At 42.8% G+C, this 23,212-nt stretch overlaps 1 protein-coding gene across 4 annotated transcripts in view; it reads left to right on the forward strand.

Annotated features, from left to right (window-relative positions):
- Positions 1 to 23,212, forward strand: part of SORCS2 (sortilin related VPS10 domain containing receptor 2) — a 661,827-nt gene that overhangs the window by 358,321 nt on the left and 280,294 nt on the right. The window lies entirely within an intron of this gene.

Consider the following 23,212-nt stretch of genomic DNA (forward strand, 5'->3'; position numbering starts at 1 on the left):
GATGTTTGGGCAACAAAATCAACAGCCCCTCACTGGACCATAGTGACTCAGAGTCATGTAAACCCCTGAATAATTAGGGAGGAGAGTTACTAAGCTAAATGTGACAGAATTCCAGATCTCTATGGGGCACATTTACTTACCTGGCCCCTGCGCGATCCCCGGGGTGCGTTGTCCGCCGGAATCCACATCTTCCGCGATTCATGAAGATTGTACGGCCTATTTCCTGCATGTGTCGCTTCCCCGCTCAGGTCCGCCGGAGATCACCATCTTCCTACCGGTGCATGTAAGTGCATGGCTTGCGACACAAATTGCTTTGTTAAATCCTGCGCATTGTCCGAATCTGTCGGACCGTCCGACGGCCCACCCCCGATTTGTGTCGCGTGAAAGCTGGCACTGATGCACCAAAATCCGATCACGTGCGCCATAAACCCTTTCTAAATGCGGCGCACATCGGAAATCGTCGGGTATTCCAACAAAGTGCGGACCGTGGACCCTTAGTAAATGAGCCCCTTTGTGTTTTGGATAAGTTACATGACAAGGTAGAATCTTAGCTTGAAAGGGCATTGTATAAGCTGCCGTTTTCCAAAAGAGGTACCAACTTTCCACCCAAAGTAGGTAGAGTAAAGTTTCAAAGGACGGAGAAAATTATCACCCGGCGATAGAAAATTAAAGGATTTCTGGGACTTCACTGGTGGAGCTGCCGCCATAGCATCCTTAGTGATTACTAAGGGGCCCAGACAAAATGTTTCAGTCACATGGTCCCTAATTATTTTGATAACTTTTCATTATTACAGATTTTATGAAATGCACAATTCTGGTGGTCAATGGAAGCGTTTTACCACGTAGTGACCTTTTACCAGTATGTCTCCCGGTGTTCTTGTTCCACGTATTTTCTTGTTTTTCATCCTGTAAAATGGGCAATAATGACTATTTATAGAACGTCACAATTACATTATTACCTATAGCTACGGCAGCTTTTGTTCCGTTCTCTTCATGTGCTTTCCGCAGTTTATTTCATGTCATTGTTCTATGGCTCCGACACCAAGGTTATACTGCTCTGTCAGCTGTGATTATGGCTTTCTGATGTAAAGTCACTGTTATGCAAATCTCTTCTAAACATTAGTACAGAAATGTCAGATTCAAGTAATATTCTGACAAATCATTTTTATTTCCACAAACTTTACCGTTAAGGCCGTATGTTGTACCGTAATTACCACCCGGAGGAATGAGTCGCGACTCAAACCAAGTCAATTATGAAGATTGAAAATTGACTGAAGTGCGAACAAAATAGAAGCCATTTAAGAATATATTTCGAATTTGGTTCACATGGGAGCGGGGGCTGTTCCCAAATAAGTTTAGGCAGAACACCACTTATTCGGGGGAGATTTATTGTTCTATGTTCTAGTTACCCATGGTAACCAATCAGAGCTCAGCTTTCATTTTCCCACATCTGTTTATAAAATTAAAGCTGAGCTCTGATTGGTTTCCAAAGGCAACTAGAACAGTTTTACCTCTGACACTTCTAATAGATTTCCCCATTGTTTTTATTTTGCCTTTTGAATTACCCCATGAGGATAAAATTTCCTCTGCCTTTCAGACAAGCAGATGAATGAAAGTTTTATTTGGATTCTCTACTAATCTTCTATTCAAAAAAGTCAAAAAAGTTAATTTGATATAGAAAACGAACCAATAAACCAATGTAACAGAATCCTCCTAGATCACCCATCCAAATGACCTATTTATCTTTTCTGAAAAGAAAATTTCACTTCATCGCTTCCACTTCCTCCAGCTTTTTGCCTGCTTTACAGGTTTTTTTAAATTATTCTGACACAATTAAATATTTTTCTAGCCTTTGTCATACCCCAGCACAGGTAAGTGGTCCTTTTCTGGTATCACCCATCTGACTGCAAAGAGCAGTCATTGACACATTGGGGCACATTTACTTACCCGCTCGAGTCGCGATCCCCGATCCGGACTCTCCGACGATGATGCACTGTGCCGCGATCCACGTAGATCGTGCGCCAGATATCCTGCATGTGTGGCTTCCCCGCTCAGGTCCGACAGAGTTCACAAATGATCGAAACAATTAGGGACCATGTGACTGTCACACAGATAGGGGTAGATTTACTTACCTGGTCCTGTTGTGATCCTGCAGTGTGTTGTCCGACGAGGATTTGCAATTCACTAAGCTTGTGCGCCCAATTTCCTGCATTCGTCACTTCTGCCCTGAGGTCCGCCAGAGTTCACCTGCTTCTTCCCAGTGCTTGTAAGTGCATTGTCTTGCGATACAAATTTAAATGATGAATCCCGCGCTTAGTCCGAATCCATCGGATCGTCCGATGGCACCGTCCCCGATTTTTGCTGATTGTGACACAATACGATCGCGTGCGACACAATCCCCAGTGCGATCCCCAAAAAGTCGGGAAATCTGACGAAAATGCAGCCGCAGGACCCTTAGTAAATAAGCCCCATTGACCCCATTGTCTGTTAAGGAAACGGAGGACCTAATTAAAAAAAAAATCAGCAGGCCTGATCCCAAAATCGGTAAGCCTCCACTAAACGTGGACACCTTTTATAAAGTGAACCTCTAAGTCCCACAATGTAAAATTACATGTATTACAACTATTGAAATCTACATGAGAACAGTGTCGGACTCTGCTCGGCTTTATCAGATTAAAATTATCCTGCGGGCCCAAACTTCACCAACACCTAGGAAATAGACCCTAGTAGCATCCGAATTGGGTTGTCTTCTTATTTACTCATTGTATAGTAATACGCATCACTCCTTAGAGTAGATATGGTACATGGCTAGGGTACCATCCCTCATTAATGTATATCCAAAACGTCAGCACTCATTCTGAAGTTATGCAAATTCATAGGTTTCTAATAATAATGGTACAGCAAGCCAAGATTATGCAATGTTTCGGGCTCCAAGGGTCCTTCATCAGGTACAGATTGCCATGTAAGTGGAGGGCACCCTCCACTTACACGGCGATAAGCCACATTTCCTTTCGCCGTCTTACTTAGTGGCACACTTTACCACTCTACTCCCTGGCAATCCGTGCCTGATGAAGGGCCCAAAACGTTGCATATTCTTCCATTGCTGTACCAATATTAATAAAAACCTCTGAATTTGCATTACTTGAGAATAATTGCCGACTTTTTAGATATACATCTTCTTATGTACTTCTGGGGTCAAGTGGTTGGTAAATAATTATAATTCGTTTAGTTATGTAGTGCACACAGATTACACCGCGCTGCACAGAGCTTGCCAAATCGGTCCCTGTCCCCAATAGAACTCACATGTTTTGGTGTGTCGGAGGAAACCGGAGGACCCAGAGGAAACCCACTCAAACAGGGAAAAAACATGCAAACTCTTTGCAGATGTTGACCCTAGGACTTGAACCCAGGTCCCCAGCGCTGCAAGGCTATAGTATGAATCACTGTGCCACCTGGTTCTCAGTTGGGCCACTCCACGCACTGCATGAGACCCAGGTGGGTAAAATTAGCTTTTCTGGTTTTCTCTTTAGATGAGAATGAATAACATTTGACTAAAAATGCAAAATTTACTACTTGTTTTTTCTCATATTCACACTTACAGAACAGAATCCGATTATGGTAATAATTGTGCAGTAAAGGGAAGTATTTATGAGGGGGGACTATCATTTTTTAATGCCCCATAAATTCTGGTCCTGCCATTTGTGGTTCTCAGAGTTTAATCTCCCTTCATGTCCATATTTATATAAGTATCTATATAAACATTTTAGTACTAGTTTGTTTTTTGAGTGTCCTCCTTGAATCGGAAACCTGAAACTCCCAACGTCTCAGGCATTTACATACAGCAGGCTCAGATATTCTAATGTCAAGCTCCAACTTCATTTACATTGCAAATTTATTTTCCAACATGAATTTCTGCATCTCCGTTCTTCCAAGTCCTCGAGAGGTTTCGATGCACTTAAAGCAAGTTATCCAATTCCTCATTGCTAATTCATTTTTAAGCTCCCGCTCCAGAGGAAAATCTGGTTTGAGACTTTGTGTCAGCTCCTAGGGATCATAGGCAAGCGACTTCTTCCCCATGTGCCTTAGGCCCCAAATACTGAAAAGCCAAAGTTGCGATTATTTCTTTCTAAAGCATGATTGATCTCTGGGAGAAAGCTGGAATAATGATGTGGTCTCCTAGCACGATATCACTGAGAAGGCAGAGAGGCCAACATGGGGTCCTTACCCTCTGCCTGAGGGCCAACTCGCTGAGATCAGAATAGATGAGGCCACAGTAAACGGTAGCTACCAGAAGGCATTTTGTGACTATTTGTGACTTTTACTCAACAGTCAGAACTGACACTAAGGTCTTCTTCTATGGGTGGGTGGAACTCTTTAAATGAAAGTAGCCATTTTCGTTAAGTTACGGCAACAAGGTGGCAATCACATCACATGAAGTCTTAGGTAAAGATGGCTTCAGATATTATTGTGCTCCTGTAATATTTGCAAACAGATACTTAAACGTTATGGCTGTGACTCAAAATATCCTGACATGGATCCCGTAAGACACAACTTTGGGATACTCTGTCACAAGACATCTATGGCTACCTGAAGAATGCCTGAAATGGAGGGATAAAAAGGTGTTTACTTTTGTTCCTGGCTCTTAAGTCCCTTGTTGAAGGGAAGTGTCACCGGTTGCCCAGGACCCAAAGCTCCAAGGGGGCCCATAGCCAACCAAAGTATTCACCAAGTTTATATTGCCCTGTAGAGATGATAAAGAAAGGAACCACCAGCCTTGTAATCCTCATTCATATGTAACACATCTCAACCCCCATGGTGTCAGGCGGTTGTTGTTAAGGCCCACCCTCCACATCCCATCCCACCCTTGTAGAAATCAAAGTAGGTTACCTATTGCCTATAAGGACTCTTGCTGGGCCTACTGGCGGATGTTCTGGAATTATGATGTTCTAGTCTGACCCCGCACACACATGTATGTAAGAAGCCTTCTAGGGCATTTGAGGGTTCTTAAGGTCATTCAACCAGAGAACTGAGTATGGATAGAAGGAACCACCATCATTCTTTCACCAAATGCTTGGTTCTTGTACCATGTGTAGGCAGTAAATGTGAAACCCTTAATAAAATAGACTTATTGGGGACTCACAATTTTCATTCACCCCAAGGGCTATTGCAGTCTTAGGCTGGTTTTAAACGACTATATATGGCAGCTATATTCTAGCCATACGTACGACGGCTAGCATACGGATGCCATAGAAATGCATGGTACATGGCAAAATATGGAGAGCACACATGTGTATATGGAGAGGAGATACATCCCTCCACCTCTCCAGCCGAGCATGTGTGAAAGCAGCCTTAGGCTACATTCACACGGCCATATGGGAGACGTATATATGGCCAACATGTATACGCCGTATATACGTCCCCCATAGACAGCAATGGCGCACTGCGCCGTACGGGAGCGGTACGGTCCAGAACACGTGCGGCACCATACCGTTCCATAGCTGGGAGAAAGATTGGACATGTCCTATCTTTCCCAGGAATATGGTGCTGTGCGCTATGTATCACAATGCGAGGGGCGGGGGTGAGCAGTATACAAAAAACATTATAAATAACAAAAGTGACATCATAATCCCCTATAACACTTCTTCATCCAATAGCTGTTGTACATCGGCTTTCACTGGGTAGCCCCAACCATCTGTAGTTATGATTACTGTAACAATATTGGCAGCGGGTGCATATACTTTTACGCTATAATCAAACAGTTAAACGGATGAAGAGAAAACCTTAAACTCGTCAATGGCTTTTTGTTGGAAGTGTTACAAGTCTATCTAATGACTGGAATTATAACTTGAGAACGTTTATTCTTCTCACATCGATGTTTTGGCCAAAACACTGATGTTCTTTGGTGTTTGTGAGTCACAGCAATGACACGTCTGTGTAAATGGATGGAAATGCGTGTAGTATCATTTTACTTTTAATAGCTGTTGTGCAAGTTGTAAAACTCATCTGCCCTTGAACATTTTGGACGGGATCCTAGGAAACAATCAATAGCGAAAAGACACCTGGTTTAAGTATTCATTGCCTTCCAAGTTTTACAAGGGAACCGGCAGCAATCTGCATTTTCACATATCAGTCAATCTCAGTTGACCGAACACATCAAGATAACAATTTTATTACATAAACATCTTAGTTGAAGGCTTTTTTTTTGTTTTAAAGGGGCCTTGACACTATACAGGTTTTCTATGGACGATGCAACCTACACAGAGTTTGCCAGACATGGCATCTTCCTGCAGTCTCAGGCAGTCCAAGTAGTCACCTGCTATTTTAAAGTGACCCATCCTGTGCTGCTTGGTCCTGTCTGAAGAGTGAGAAGGTGTGGACAGGGTCGGATTGGAGCTCAAAGTTTCTGGTAGCAATAAGTTTGTTACTGCCGAAATTGCCGTGTTGGCACTTTGGGAAAAGCTAGTGTGTTTTGGGTCTAATTTTGGGCACTCGGTCTCTAAAAGGTTCACCACCACTGTTCCAGTCTATACAGTAAAGCTGAAGAATGAGATCAAAAAGAGCAGGGGAGTGGCTAGGAGAGTTAGGACCCGTCGCAGACTTCTGAATGGGGCCCCCGTAACCCGGCAGGATTAATTCATATATGTATACTACTATACTACTATAGCACGCCCGATATCCTGCATGTGTTGCTCCCCGCTCAGGTCCGCCGGAGTTTTCCATCTTCTTCCCGGTGCATGTGAGTGCTTGGCTTGCAATACAATTTAAATGTTAAATCTCATGCTAAGTCCGAATCAGTAGGATCGCTCAACGGCACGCTCCCCCCCTCCTCCCTGATTGGTGTCGCATGAAAGCCGGCGCCGATACGCCAAAATCTGATCGCTTGCGCCAAAAACCCCTGCTAAATGCGGAGCAAATCAGAACTCGGCGGAATATCCGACAATAGTGTGGTCCGTGGACCCTTAGTAAATGAGCCCCAATATGTATATAATGGTGCACATCGTCCTCTCTATAGAGTGTCAGGACGGATGCCGGGGCCCCCTGACAATATGGTCCCGAAAGCAGCTGCTATGGCTGCTACCACTGTAGTTACACCTCTGAAAAAGAGTGTATTGTGACTGTTCCACAGTAGTACCCAGACTTTTTTTTTTTTTTTAAAAGATAAAAATAGTAGCATCAAGAAATAATAGACCATTGCACATTGTCCCAAAAAAACAGAGGTTTCACTGACAGGTTTTTCTTCTAGTGAAACTAGCCATTAGTTCTGGTAAAGCCCAGTATTTGGGTATTTTTGAAGAAAGTGAGATTACAGGTTTTTTGTTAGCGCAAAATGCCTCTCTCAACAGAAGATGTAAAAAACACAATGCCGAGTTCAGCTAAGAATAGACCATCCACGATTATTATAGGATTTTGGATAAGTTTATTTGAAGTAGGGACTACTAGCTTCCTCGGCTCAATGGGGAAGACTTATCAAAAGTGTCTGAGTGCTGAACTGTTTCAGTTTCCCATGGCAACCAATCAGCGCTCAGCTTTCACTTTCCCACAGCTGTTTACAATATGAAAGCTGATCTCTGATTGGTTTCCATGGGCAACTAGAACAGTTTTACCTCAGGCACTTCTGATAGATCTCCCCCAATGTCTTAAATTTAATAAATATTAAAAAGCTACACACCATAATTTCATGCGAGACACTAGTGGAGCCTGTGCTGTCATGTTTTTTTTCCCCACAAATTGCTTCCTCTTTACATTCCAGTCATGCGAGGGCGATTTCTCGGGTGTTACGGCAGCGGCTCTGGATAAGAGGTAGCACTGAGTTAATTACATATTCCAGGCAAGTCACAGAAAGGCGGCGAAAATAAGGCAATCACTATCGGACTGTTAGACAATTCAGGCAGAGGAGCCGTGGAAATGACTTTCCTACCTCAGGCATTTCCCTGTCGTTTCATTTCATTTTTTAAAAAATTATACTAGAAGGCGTCCGAGGAACTTAGTGAGAACAAAGGAGGAACCCATCGCCCCCACTGAGGATTCTGTTATCATTCTGACCCTTCTCTATATCAACACCTGAAACTGCACCCACTTCTAAAGGAGGACTTACCTGCTATGATATCAGCATTATTCTTACCCATTTCGTCTCCTTTTCCTTGTTTATTCATAAACTATGGGGGTTATTTCTGACAAATCTCACAGTAGTCTCCAATTCCTATCAAGCAGGTGACCAGAATGGATTGGAAATAACTAAATTAAATAATGGGGGTTAGACATAACAATAAAACATTATATCACCCAGTCATTAAAAGAACACTATTACCAGCTTTTACATGACTTAAAGGGAATCTGTCACCAGGGACCTAATTTTCACTAAAGACAGGTTGCAGAAGCCTATTACACCTGCAGTGCCAATATGTCTTCCTGCTTTCTCTAAGCATTTGCATTACATTATAATTGTGTGTTATAACTTATCTTGCACCCTGACAGAATCCTCTGTGTAGTCCCAGGGGTTGGGCTTTGGTTTGGATGCATTTCAAATTACAACATGTGGCTTGTCTGTGCTGCAGACTGCTCAGCTTTCAGCCCCAACCTTTGTGCTCCTGTACAGCTCCTCCCTCTTGCTTCTATAGAGATCACAGCCTGGTGAGCTGACATCAGTGGGGGATGAAATGCATCCAAACCAAAGCCCAACCCCTGGATCTCCACAGAGGATTCTGTCAGGGTGCAAAGTGAGTTATAACACACAATTATATTGTTATGCAAATGCTTACAGAAAGGCAGATTTGCAATGCAAGTAAGATGGGCTTCTGTCTTTTGTAAAAATGAGGTCCTTGGTGACAGGTTCCCTTTAAGGCCCTTTTTACACTTGCAGTTTGGGGACGTATATCTGGCAACAAGTTTGCGTCTGGATATACATTCCCATATAGGCGCCAGTACGGTGACCATATACGCGTAGCATCGTACCATGCAAGGGGAAAAGATAGTGGGCACACAGCGAGCACACGATAGTGGGCAAGTAGCCTAACTACCAGCCTCAGGTAGGACATGAAATGTCCTTCCAAACCTTACATTTATTATGTGAAATCTCACCCTTTGGCTGCATTCACACACATGTATGGGGGAAGTATATACTGCCGACGTATATACGGCCGATATACGTCTCCCATACACTTCTATGGGATGACGGCATCGTACATGTGCGGCACCGTACCGCTTCGTAGCCCGGGAAAAGATAGGACATGTTACTAGAGCCCCCTCTCATCCTTTAGCTTCACAGGCTGTAACACTGTCTCCCCCTCCCCCTGATACCTCTGTACCTCCCCCATCCCGCTGGCTGCTGTAATCTCACACACTAAGAGTGGGAAGTGCACAGTGCACAGGGTAACAGCCTATGAAGCTTCAGTACAAAGGGGCTTCTGGCTCTTTGGCATAGTTTCTGAATCATTAGCATAGTTTTTAAAGTTTATTTTAGAAGGATGGAGGCCATGGATAACAATTATAAGAAGATTACCACAGTCGCGGTGCCTGGATCTATGAGTAATGTCCCTGGTTTATCAGGATGGATTTTGATGGTAGATTTCCTTTAATAACATGTTAGTAACAAGCCTGCAATTCATATCACAGCCACTGGGTGACCACACATAGACACATATAGGATAGAAATGATGTTTTGGATAGACATTGCAGTACACAACGGATTGAGTCCAGTAACATAAGAGATGACACATCCATAATTCATTTGACATTTTATCACTTGTGTTGATAAAAATGAGTCATATGAGTTTTATTCCTGTGACACAAAGCGGTGATAACCTGCGCCCTTCATACCAATTCCGTGCAGCCGGTCAACGCTTAGAAATGGTTAGAGATTTATAATTTCATTAAATCAGTTCTTATTAAAAAATCCCCGACATACGGATATCACTATAGTAACTAATTGCTCTTTCAATTCAACAAAAAGTCCAAATAAGCCCATCTGAGCCAACCCAAATCCGATTTTATTAAAACATTTCCATTTCGGTCTTACATATACGTAACATTGTATAATAAGTGAGAAGTTTCATGGATCATAAAGATATCCTAGTCATCACTGTATAAGTTATGACGACTCCGGAAGTGAGAACCTTATCAAGAACGCTGTGACATTAAAGGGTTTTCCCTGTTCTCCCCATGCTGCCATCAGCATATATACACAACTTCCTGTTTCTCTCTCCTCCAGTTCGTCCTAATGGCATCTCCCACTGCAGGGGAGTTGCTAGGGTGGTAAAAGATCCAAAGATCCACGGCACGGGCCCCAATGCATGTGTATCACGCTTACAGTAACGCCCCCTCCTGTACATTACCCCCTCACATGTGGTTGTGCCAATAACAGCTTTACAAAGGGTATATACAGCTACAGAAACACCAGAGAAATCCCTACGTTTTACATCCAGTGACTGCAGGTGACGTGTCCTCCATCTTCTCTACTAGGCCCAGCATCACCTCGTTTCCTCTTCAGCCACGTGTCCTCCATGTGGAGTTTACCACACAGACATCTTATGTTCTTCATTGTCCCGACATCTTGGTTCTCTGACAGTGCTATCCTGCTGCCCCTAGCACCCTCCCCAATTATTGTAAGGCTGCAGTCACAATAAAACAATACAAGACACCAGTGTTGGTTACCGATCACATAAGTTTCAATGGAAACTCACATGCGATCAAATCACGGCCCATCCGAATGCTACGTGTGAACACACCCCAAGAAATGTTCTCACAGCCCCCCAGTAGTGTCCCCCACACAGCTCCCAGTAATGTCCTCCACACAGCCCCCCAATAATGTCCCCCACACAACCCCCCAATAATGTGCCCACACAGACCCCAGTAATGTCTTCATGCAGCCCCCCTGTAATGTGCCCCACATAACCCCCCAGTAATGTGCCCAACACAGCCCCCCAGTAATGTTCCCACACATCCCCCCAGTAATGTTCTCCCCACAGCCCCCCAGTAATGTGCCTCACACATCCCCCTAGTAATGTGCCCACACAGGCGCCAGTAATGTCTTCATGCATCCCCCACACATCCCCCAGTGATGTCCTCACACAGCCCCCTAGTATTGTCATCACACAGTTGCCCCCTATGTTCTCCCGCTTCCCATTCACTCCTATCCCCTCACCTCAGTGGTGCACTGCTTTCCCTTGCAGGTTATGTGATCATAACATCATCACAGGTCCTGTAGCCTCTGGGTAGTATATTAAGTAGCAGGACTGCTGAAACACTTGATGAACATTCAGGTAACATTTTTAAGGTGTTAAAGGACATTGAAAATTTATGCAAAAGAGTGGTCAATACTTTTAAGGTGGACCTCTCACTGTACTCTCTGCTGCAGTAGCTGGGGTTCTGGAGTTTTTAACAAAACAGGCAAAATAATTAAAAAAATTCGTTTGATAAAGAAGCACTAACCCCTATTTTTCTGTTCCAGCATTCCTGGTTCATTCCAACTCCCAGCCCCAACCCCAATCAATAAGTCAACTTTAAGTCTTAAAAAAAATGTATACATATATATTTATTAAGATATTTATGTTGAATCTTTATTCAATCAAAATCTAAATATACGTCCCATATTTTGTCTAGTTATCATAGCAGTGTCAACCAAATCCGGTAATAGAGTCTAGAAAAGCTTGGAGGCACTTAGTAATGGTAGCCCCAAGTCACCTTCCTCACTATGATCTGACACTGTATTCATTCCTTTGATGTTGTTGTTTTTTTGTTTGTAGTTTTTTGAGAATTGTCAATGGTGACCGACAGACACCAGACCATCACTTTTACTAAATATGCTCAAAAGTTCCATAAATAGACCCAAAAAATTATTTTTGATTACTTTGATTTTATTTTTGATTCGGTCAGTCACCAAGTCTTGTGAGAAGCCGGAGCGACACCCTCTCTCTCCAGCGCTTTATCTGAGATAAATAATTGCACGCTGCCAGTCGGAATGATGCTGTAAAGCCGGCCGCTCTCGTGTGCTTAATCTGCACTTTCCAGATTAAGCCTGCCAATGTCATCTGGTCCCATCTGACAGACACGCTCTGCAGCATAACAATCACATCCACTTTGTACTATGAATCCATGAGTCTATGGAGTTAGTATATTTCTACACAAGTGCGTCAGTGTCACATTGACACTTCGGAATATTTGTAAATGAGACTCGGAGAACTTCATTCTATGGGAACGGGTGGCTTAGGGGAGAACTAACCCTATAACTCATTGATAAAAGTAGACATCAGATAAAATTTCCGTCAATGTTCAATAAACAAGAGTTACAAATGTGTTCCTCCTTACCTTTCTTCTTGGCTGCGCGTCGTGAAATGAGCCGTTTGTCAAGTCAATGTTGTCCTATGATATCAAGATATGTGTAGGATTGAGGGAGTGCTCAGTGTCACATCACCACACATAAACTACTAATGACTAGAGATGAGGGGTTTGGGTGCGTCTTGAACGACTCGGACATATTGCTGGATTGGGGGCTGTGCACCTAATCCGGTAAATTAATGCCCCAAGCTACTAATCAGAGCTGTGATAGCCCAGTGGTGTCCCCCTAAACAATCACGGGTATGTCTAGTATGGCTGCATGGCCAGCAATCAAGTAATATGTTCGGATTGTGTGGGACGCACCCAAAACCTGGACCCAAATCTAAATTTTGTGTCAGCTTATGTCTATTAAAGACCTTTCCAATGGATAAGTCTGCTCAGCTCTATTTGTGACCTTTCCAATGGATTAATAAGTAATTAAGTTCATGTCCGGGGTTCGGGTGTGTCACGCATGACCCAGACATATTGCTGGATTTGTGGTCCTGCAGACAATCGACGCCTATAGCTACTAGCCATAACTTTAATTGGTTCAGTGATCTCTATTAATGAGCTTTCCAATGGTTAAGTCAGGGGGCTGAATGAAGACATTACTGGGGTCTGTGTGGGCACATTACTGGGGGGCTGTGTGGGCACATTACTGGGGGGCTGTGTGGGGGACATTATTGGGGGGCAGTGTGGAGGACATTTCTGGGAGCTGTGTGCGGGACATTACTGGGGGGGGCTTTGTGAGGAAATTTCTTGGGGTGTGGTACTAGGACGGGCCTCAGTTTGATCGCATATGAGTTTCCAGTGAAACGCATGCGATCGGTAACGAGCAGTGATGTCTTGTATTGTTTAAATGCAAGGCAAACATGTGACCGCAGCCTTACAATAATTAAGGTTCAGTCATCTCTATTAATGAGCTTTCCAATGGTTAAGTCAGTCATTATTTTGGGATGGAAAACTCCTTTAATTCTTCAAGGGGTTGTCCAAAGGTTGAAAAACATGGCTGCTTTCTTTCAAAACAGCTCCTCTTCTGTCCTTGGGTTGTGCATTTTATTGCAACTAAGCTTCATTCATCTCTTCACAGAGTTGCGTCAAGTTTGACGCTGTTTTTTGGGAGAAAGTGGCCATGTTTTTCAACCTCCTTTAACTAAAGTCAATGTAAGATAAAAAGGGCTTCTGAACTAGGAACCACCATTGATATTGATGACCTATCAGAATATAATTAATTGGCACCTATGGCAATTTGTTAATTAGTACTAAGTGGTCTACAAGATATCCATGAAAAATCCATGAAAAATCTGCAAATCATGAAGAAACCTTGCAAAAAGTATTCCAAACCCCTACAGTGCCCCCGCAGGACAAATAGAGCACTACATGATGCTCCATTGAAAGCCTCCAGGTTTTAACTTTTTGTAGCAGTTGATGAGTAGCTGATAATCCTAGGTTAGGGACTACCTTTGTTTACAAAAAATCCTTTAAAGGGAATTTTGAATGAGGTTTTCTTAAACATTCCCTTTAATGACCATATAATAAAAATGTTGGCTCTAGAAAAAGTTTATAGAACTGGGTAAACTTTCTAATAAAATTGTGTAAACTAGGACTAAACTTTCGGCATTGGTTTTGTAAATTGACTCCATGTCTTGCCCAAAAGACGTCAAATGAATCCTTGAAAATATCTTTGTGATTTAAAGTTTAGAATAAAGGAGATGCCATATGAGGGTAGAGCTTGAAAGTAAATCCAGAACAAAGCGGAAAGTATAAGAACAGCCAATTACAATATAATTATACTTCGCTCAACAAAGACATAGCGCTGAATGTACAGTAATGGTGGAGGAAATGGACAGGGGCCGCACAAATGAAATTATATTTAGCCGCTACAAAAAGCATCTCTAGAAATAATGATAATGTTACTGGGATGGACTGTATGACACCATGTTCTCACCTTACCGATACAGCAAATGCATTACATTGCTAAAGCAAGTAGGGGAGGGGATTGGGCATGATAATGAACCATGACTATGATATTTTGAGAATTTAATGAAAGGTTCTATGTTTCAAAAAGTTACTAACAACATATTTTCTTTTAAAGGAAATCTACCACCAGGATGAAGGATTGTAAACCAAGCACACTGACATACTGGTGTGTCCACCTTCTGGCAGGAACAATTTTCTTGTAGATTCTTATACCCTTGTTTTTAAAAATTATGCAAATTAGCCTGGGGGGCTCCAGGCTCCATTGAAATCTATGGAGCCGGAACCCCTCAGGTTAATTTGCATGATTTGTAAAACCCTTTTTTCATCCTAAGAAGCAAAAAGTGAGGGGGCACACACCCGCATGTAGGTGTGCTTGGTTTACAGTCCTTCATCCTGGTGGTAGATTTCCTTTAATACCCAGTACAGGTTACCTTAAAGGGATTATTAAGACTCGTTCCAGTCTCTATGAAGAGTACATGTCACCTCCACTGGCTGCGGGGACAAATATCTGATCTCCTTTAAAGGAAAACTACCACCACAGATCCACCTATTAAGGTAGATCTGGTGGTAGGTGCATCTAACGTATGTAAGAAGCGCCCTTTACTCCCATCTATCTTTGCTAATCTTTAATCAGGGTAATATGCAAATTTTCTAAAAAGGCTACTGGGGCGTGGAGTAGCCAGAGCTGAGGCTATGCCGCGCGGCTACTCCACACCCCAGTAGACTCTTTGATCCTCTTACCCAGACATCATCAGCGCGCAGCTACAAGGAGTTGCGCACACTCATACACGAAGCCGCAGTTCTGCACATGTGCAATAGCTCCGGCTTTGGAGCCGAGATCGCGGAGCTGTTGACCAGCATTTTGAGCATGTGCAAAACTGCAGCTTTGTGGGCGAGTGAGCGTAGCTCCTTGTAGCTGCATGCTGAAGATGTCTGGGTAGGAGGATCGAAGAGGCTACTGGGGATTGGAGTATTTGTGTCGTGTAGCCTCAGCTCCAGCTGAGCCCTCTCTATAGCCGGTAAGTCTTCGCTGCACATTGCAGCAAAGACTTACCAGTAACACCGGTCGCAGGTTTTAGCACCGATCGCGGATGTTATCCCGTCGATCACCACCGGCAGCTGCAAAATGATGGAGGTGCATGGGCCGCCATCTTTATGACGATCGTCGCTCCCCGTGATGTCATCGGGGAGCGGCAATTGGTCGCCATGACAGCCTCGGGTCTTCCAAAGACCTGAGGCTGTTTTGGTTTAACCAATTCATTACAATATGCTAATTGCACATTGTAATGAATGAGGAGGAAAATCCCCCAAATACTGCCATACTGTAATATGGCCGTATATGGTAAGATCAATCAGACAACCTAGGGTTAAATTACCCTAGGGGACCGTAAAATCCAAGCCCACAAGAAAACGGCGAAATGCGTTCTTTCACCATTTTCACTGCATTTAGAATGTTTTTCCAGCTTCCCAGTACACGGCATGGAATATTCAATACCATTACTATGAAGTGCAATTTGTTACACAGAAAACAAGCTCTTTACGTGTAAAAATAAAAAAGTTATAGATTTTTAAAGGTGGGGAGTGAAAAATGGAAATGAAAAAACAAAAAAGGGCCAGGTCCTCAAGGAATTAATGCCTTTTTATAAGGTGTTTTATAAGTATAATTTCTGCTGACAGTCTCCCTTTAAGGAAACTGTGAGAACAACACGAGTAATATTTTTACTTTAGGATTGTGTGCACCCCACTCCCACATAATGAAATGGAAGCCAATCGCTCTAATGACTTTGACCCCTTGACCTTCATGGGATGCACACACTCACATCTCATTCTCATCTGATAGCAACTATACAGGCAGTCCCCGGGTTATGTACAGGATAGGTTCTGTAGGTTTGTTCTTAAGTTGAATTTGTAAGTCAGAACTGTATATTTTATCATTGTAACCCCAGCCAAATATTTTTTGGTTTTTGCGACAATCGGAATTTTAAAATGTTGGATTCTCATAAGAACCAGGATTAACACTAAAGCTTCATTACAGACACCTGTGATAACTGTTATAGCTGTTTATTGTAGCCAAAGGCTAAAGTACAGTAAGTTATCAACAGTTTGTAACTAGGGGTCGTCTGTAAGTAGGGGACCGCCTGTAGTTGGATCCGCAAAAGAATATTTTAAAATGGCGATAACATATCCAAGTTATTCCAAGGATTTTTACTTCGAGCAGTACGGCGACAATACACAGAAAGTTTAGTAATTTTATAAGAAGAATTATGACGCTAAATCCAGCCTAGAGGTGAAGGCACAATTACCGCCGATATATAGAACAGCTTCGTGTCTGGTTAGCAGTTGTTATTATCTGATATTAGAGAATTTCGCCTCCAGTTTGACCTCATTTAGAGGGGTGATCGCTATTTGTTGCCAGTAGCAGGAGCAGGGAGCAGACTGGGAAATGAGAGCATGAACACGAGTACAAGTCAGGGGGTTAAGTGACATTTTATTGCCTGTAAAATTATATAGTATCGCACAACAGCAGAAAATTTCCAACTTACTGCCAACTACTACATAGCTGAAATACATATGGCTCCAATATAATACAAATGGTGCGCCGTGAGTAACATAATGATATGGACTGCTATGAGGAAATTTGACTGAGATTTACCAGGTTATCGATTTTGCAGAAAATTATTTTTTTTTTATACCGTAAATTAACTTTAAGAGAAATTCTATAACACACACACATACACATGTACGTACATATATATACCGTATATACTCGAGTATAAGCCGACCCGAGTATAAGCCGAGATCCCTTATTTCAACACAAAAAACTGGGAAAACCTATTGACTCGAGTATAAGCCGTGGGTGGGAAATGCATTGGTTACAGCCTCCCAGTATATAGTCTGCAAGCCCCTGTAGCATACAGCCTGCCCAGCCCCTGTAGCATACAGCCTGCCCAGCCCCTGTAGCATACAGCCTGCCCAGCCCCTGTAGCATACAGCCTGCCCTGCCCCTGTAGCATACAGCCTGCCCAGCCCCTGTAGCATACAGCCTGCCCAGCCCCTGTAGCATACAGCCTGCCCAGCCCCTGTAGCATACAGCCTGCCCTGCCCCTGTAGCATACAGCCTGCCCAGCCCCTGTAGCATACAGCCTGCCCAGCCCCTGTAGCATACAGCCTGCCCAGCCCCTGTAGTAGGAAAAAAAATAACACTGTACTCATCTTTCCAATGTCCCCTGTAGGTCCTCGACTGTCTCAGACAGAAGAAGACCTACGGGTGACGTCTGAAAGGTGAGTTTTGTCTTTTTGTTTTAGTTGACTCGAGTATAAGCCGAGTTAGGGTTTTTGAGCACAAATTTTGTGCTGAAAAGCTAGGCTTATACTCGAGTATATAAGGTATATGAAATATGTACTTGTATACTGGCCACGACCACCGACTGAATTCCTAACCCCATAACAAGACAGCTATATGCTCACTATATACTAATTCCCATAGAGCTTCCTGTACTAAAACCTGCTGCCGGCGTGACACAGGTCTGTAATTTTGGATAATATGAAGAACGGTCACAGGGTCTTTTTCATGTCTCTTAGTTTGGTGGAAGGTATGTGGTGCCCTTGTACTATTTTGAACATTACTCCTCTCATGGAATGTGAAGGATAGGAGGAGTAATACTGTATAGCACCCATATATACAGGATAGGAGTAGTAGTACTGTACAGCACCCATATATACAGGATAGGAGTAGTAGTACTGTGCTGTGCCCATATATACAGGATAGGAGTAGTAGTACTGTGCTGTGCCCATATATATAGGATAGGAGTAGTAGTACTGTACAGCACCCATATATACAGGATAGGAGTAGTAGTACTGTACAGCACCCATATATACAGGATAGGAGTAGTAGTACTGTACAGCACCCATATATACAGGATAGGAGTAGTAGTACTGTGCTGTGCCTATATATACAGGATAGGAGGAGTAGTACTGTACAGCACCCATATATACAGGATAGGAGTAGTAGTACTGTACAGCACCCATATATACAGGATAGGAGTAGTAGTACTGTGCTGTGCCCATATATACAGGATAGGAGTAGTAGTACTGTGCTGTGCCCATATATATAGGATAGGAGTAATAGTACTGTACAGCACCATATATACAGGATAGGAGTAGTAGTACTGTACAGCACCCATATATACAGGATAGGAGTAGTAGTACTGTACAGCACCCATATATACAGGATAGGAGTAGTAGTACTGTGCTGTGCCTATATATACAGGATAGGAGGAGTAGTACTGTGCTGTTCCCATATATACAGGATAGGAGTAGTAGTACTGTGCTGTGCCAATATACACAGGATAGGAGGAGTAGTACTGTGCTGTGCCCATATATACAGGATAGGAGTAGTAGTACTGTGCTGTGCCCACATATACAGGATAGGAGTAGTAGTACTGTGCTGTGTCTATATATACAGAATAGGAGTCGTAGTGCTGTGCTGTGCCCATATATACAGGATGAGAAAAGTAGAGCTGTGCTCTGCACATATATACAGGATAGGAGTAGTACTACTTTGCTGGGTCTATATATACAGAATAAGAGTAGTAGTACTGTGCTGTGTCCATATATGCAGAACAGGAGTAGTACTACTGTGCTTGGTCTGTATATATAGGATAGGAGTAGTAGTACTGTGCTGTGCCCATATATACAGGATAGGAGTAGTAGTACTGTGCTGTGCCCATATATACAGGGTATGAGTAGTCGTACTGTGCCCATATATACAGGATAGGAGTAGTAGTACTTCACTGTGTCCATATATACAGGATAGGAGTAGTAGTACTTCACTGTGTCCATATATACAGGATAGGAGTAGTAGTACTGTGCTGTGCCCATATACAGGTCACACCATAGCCTAGCAATTTGCCATCCCTCAAAAGAATGCCCCTTTTAAGCAAAGATTTGGCCACTCTGGTCCCAGTATCAGTGTCTGGGAACTCCAGATGGCATGTGAACAGTTCAAAGCCCTGGAAAACAACAGAACAGTCATCCTGGATTAGCGCCCGCTGTTCTTCGTCTACATGAGAAAGGAATGATGATAAAAATCTAAGTTTCATCAGACTATAGCAATGTCCCTCTGATCACATAGAGGGGGATATGTTTTAGGTTAAAAATGGAGGAAAAAATCTGTTGGGTTTTCTGCTTCATATACAGGATAATTATTATAAAAGATTGTGGATTTGTCATTCTTCTTTTTTTTATGGTCTTTTTTGTTTTAGTAGATATTTTATGAATTGGATTTATGGGAAAGTCTGTTCTAAGTAAATTAAAACTGAATTTAGTTTTTAATATCAGATCCAGAGTTGTAATTTGGGCCCCAATTACAAATCAGTACTGGGCCCCTAAATGTAATGTATTTCATATAGCAGTGGTATTGAAAAGAGCCACTTTATGGGCCGTCACATGACTCCACAGATGGGACCCAAGAGGAGAAGAACAATACGAACAATGGGGCCTATTTACTAATGGTTTCGGATCACACATTTTCGTCAGACTATTTGCCATTTTCGGGGATTGCTTGGCTTGGACAGGTATTTAACACGTGTCTGCGCTGGGATTGTGTTGCAGCTGCGCTGCTTCCATGCAACAGAAATCGGGGGGTGGGCCATCGGACGATCTGACTGATTCGGACAGAGCGCGGGATTTAACTTTCAAATTGTGTTGCAAGCCCAAGCACTTACATGCACCAGGAAGAAGAAGGTGAACTCTCGATCGGGCGCCCGATCTTAGTGAGTCACGGCACAGTGCATTATAGACGGACATTGCACTTTTGGTGAACTCCACGGATGGGTAAGTAAATCTCCCCTACTGTCTTCAGAAGGATATGTTCACATGGGCAAAATACATTACAGCTTGTAGATTTTTGAGCCTCATTTTCCTGCCATGGTTAGATGTTGATGTTTTTTGATGTGGGATTTAACCATAGAATATGGGGTACAATCCAGCCAAATTTCTCTGCACACATTTGATTTCAACAGATGTTTATCCTTATTGTCTTGGGGGCCACTAATTCGAAATCCATGGTGGGCTGTGGTGCCCAGTTATTGTTCTCCTCCCTTCAGTCTAGTTTCCTCCCCTCTGGCTAGCAGTCAAGATTTCATAGCTATCTGGATTTGGGAGAAACAAGACTCAACAAAGTCTCAAGAAGAGAAGGGGCTTCAGGCAGGAAACAAAGCACTTTTCCGTGCTTCCTCAAACAGTCCAAGTGGACTGGGCCATACCCAGTTTTGTAGGATGGGTTATGGCTTAATCTGCCCCCGATACTACAATCGCTCCATTGCTTACTGTTCTAGTATGTTTCACCTCCACATCATTCTTCAGTCTCTGTCTCCTCCACCCTGTAGTCTCTCATAAACCTCTTCTCCAAGCTTTCTCTCCTTCTCACTTATCGCCCCTTTCTCCAGTCCTGTTCTTTGCAATCAGAGAGCACAAATCAATTGTGTGCATGAGGTCTAAAAGTGATGGAGTGGAAATGTACATGTGTCTGTGTCTTTTGCCTCCTTTGAGAACTTCAGCCTTTCACTGTTCTCACCATGGCATCACCCACTGTGTCTCCCTCTCTCACAGTCCATCTTATTGACAGGCACAGGGAGATGGGAGGGAGCAGGAGGAGTCATAACTCCCTTGTTTCAGCTCCTCTTATTCAACAGTATTCAGATATATAATCAAATATCCACATAGAGTTTGCAGACAGCACTAAAGTAAGTAGCTGGACTGCTGAATCACTTGATGACCATTCAGGAATTATTATTAAGGCAGTAAAGGCACATTGTCAATTTATGTAAAAGAGTGGCCAACCTCTGGTCTCAGGTGGAACCCACTGCAATCCCAGAAAACTCTGGGGATGAAGGAAGGAGCAACCAGGACTTCATCCCGAGATCGGAGAAGTTGGGTCTGCAATCCTGCCAAATGTTGAACACCACGAGTGATGGTGATCTTCAGCACTAAAGCCACCTGACACTCTTACAGCATAGAGTTACAACACTTAATAATTTATAACTCCTGCTAGACCACACTATTTCTATATCTATACATTGCTTTAGTTCAGATACAACTTATTCTACAGTCTTTGTGTCGACGACTTTTTTCGGCCTCCATGGTAACTAAGATCTTGTGTTACGGTGCAGTTTTTTTTACATTTTCATAAAACTAATGTTATTTTTCCAACAGAGAATTGTTAAATTCCTCGAACCATTTTTCCAGCGGAGAATTGTTAAAATCGTCTAACATATCAGATTTTTACAGCCGGTGTTTCCCATTTTCTTACGGATCAATATTTAATATAAGAAATGTGACCTACTGTACCGAAGAGAGCGAAGGCCATAGTAATAAATATAGTATTATACAAGCGGTGGGAAAACTAAGCCTCCGAGTGAACAAGGGGACTCAGGTTTCGGTGCCGATAAAATATGTTTTCTGGGAAGTATGAATATTAAAAAATAATGTTTTCTTTTGGTTCAGCACATGGCACGATATTGTTTTTGTAGGAGGTTTTTTTGCGCTATAGGATAACATTTTCCCCGTTTTCTCATACATCGCGTTTTTTTTCATCTTGTCTGCACCGCTAATTACTCTATGATGGGTGGCGGTTTACGAAGCCACCACAATTTCATGCGGTTTGGGCAGGAGAGGAAGCCAATGTAGCATAGACATAATATCACATATATAAAATAACATGAGGAGATGTAAAACAATATCGCAAATATTAAAGTTAGAGCTAGAGTGAACTCTCTGGGCCGGTAAATTATGCATAAAGTTACTGTAGATATCACCCCGGATAATAGTTGGGATATAAAATATCAGGGCTTGGATGGTCCATCTTAAGCTGATTGTGTATAGTTGGAGGAATTCATTATTAAAGGGGTTTTCCAACGAAACAAGTTAGGCCCTATCCTTGCTGATCAGTGGGGGGCTCAGTGATGAAGCCGAGTGGTCATGCGCGGCCGTCTGCTCCATTAATTTCCAGGAGCGACGAGGGGTTCGACTGAGGTATCTGGGACCCCATCAGCCCCCTCGTTCTCGTGATATGGGGGGGGGTCTCATTACTGAGACCCCCAACGATCAACAAGTTAGGCCTTACCCTGTGGATATGGCCTAACTTGTTCCGTGGGCAAAACCTCTTTAAGGCACCTAAGAGGTTAATGGCTATTCTCTGATAGGACTAAAATCTTATTTCTAACTCTACACGTTGGCACATTTTAGGTGTTTTTAATGTTGGGAATCTATTGTGTGGTGAATTTTTTGATGAAATAAAGTTTTGTACATAATTGCCTATACACACTCTCTTTGTATATAAATTCTAATTTCTATTCCAGAACCACTTTTGTCTATAGGTTGAATCTGGGATTGTGGATCATTTAATTGAATGAGCTATAATACAAGATAAAGCTTAAGGACATCGGTAGTTCTGTTTTGCAGATGGAAAAAAAAATTTGGATTGTTCCCTTACTTAAAGGAATTCTACCATCAGAATCAAGAATCCTGGGACACCTTCCTTCTAAAATCAACTTTTAAAATGTTGCTAATTAGTCTGAGGGGCTCTCCTAGCCCGCTCTGATCTGGCTTTACAGACTGATACACTGTCCTACCCTCCACCCTGCTCCCTCAGGACTGAAATTACAGCAGGCTGCACAAGTGCTGAGGGAGTCAGGGGGAGGGTGGGACAGTGTATCAGTCTTTAAAGCTAGGTTAGCCCCTCGGGCTCATTAGCATCATTTTTAAAGTTGATGTTAGATGGAGGGAGGCCATGAATAACAAATATAAGAAGATTACCATAGTCACGGTGCCTGGATCTATGAGTTGGTGCCAACGTTTTATCATATTTGATGTTGATGGTAGAATTACTTTTAATGTTGTATTTTCTTAATCAATAGTT

The sequence above is a fragment of the Engystomops pustulosus genome, chromosome 1 (genome assembly GCF_040894005.1).
Source record: "Engystomops pustulosus chromosome 1, aEngPut4.maternal, whole genome shotgun sequence".
NCBI classification, from domain to species: Eukaryota; Metazoa; Chordata; class Amphibia; order Anura; family Leptodactylidae; genus Engystomops; species Engystomops pustulosus.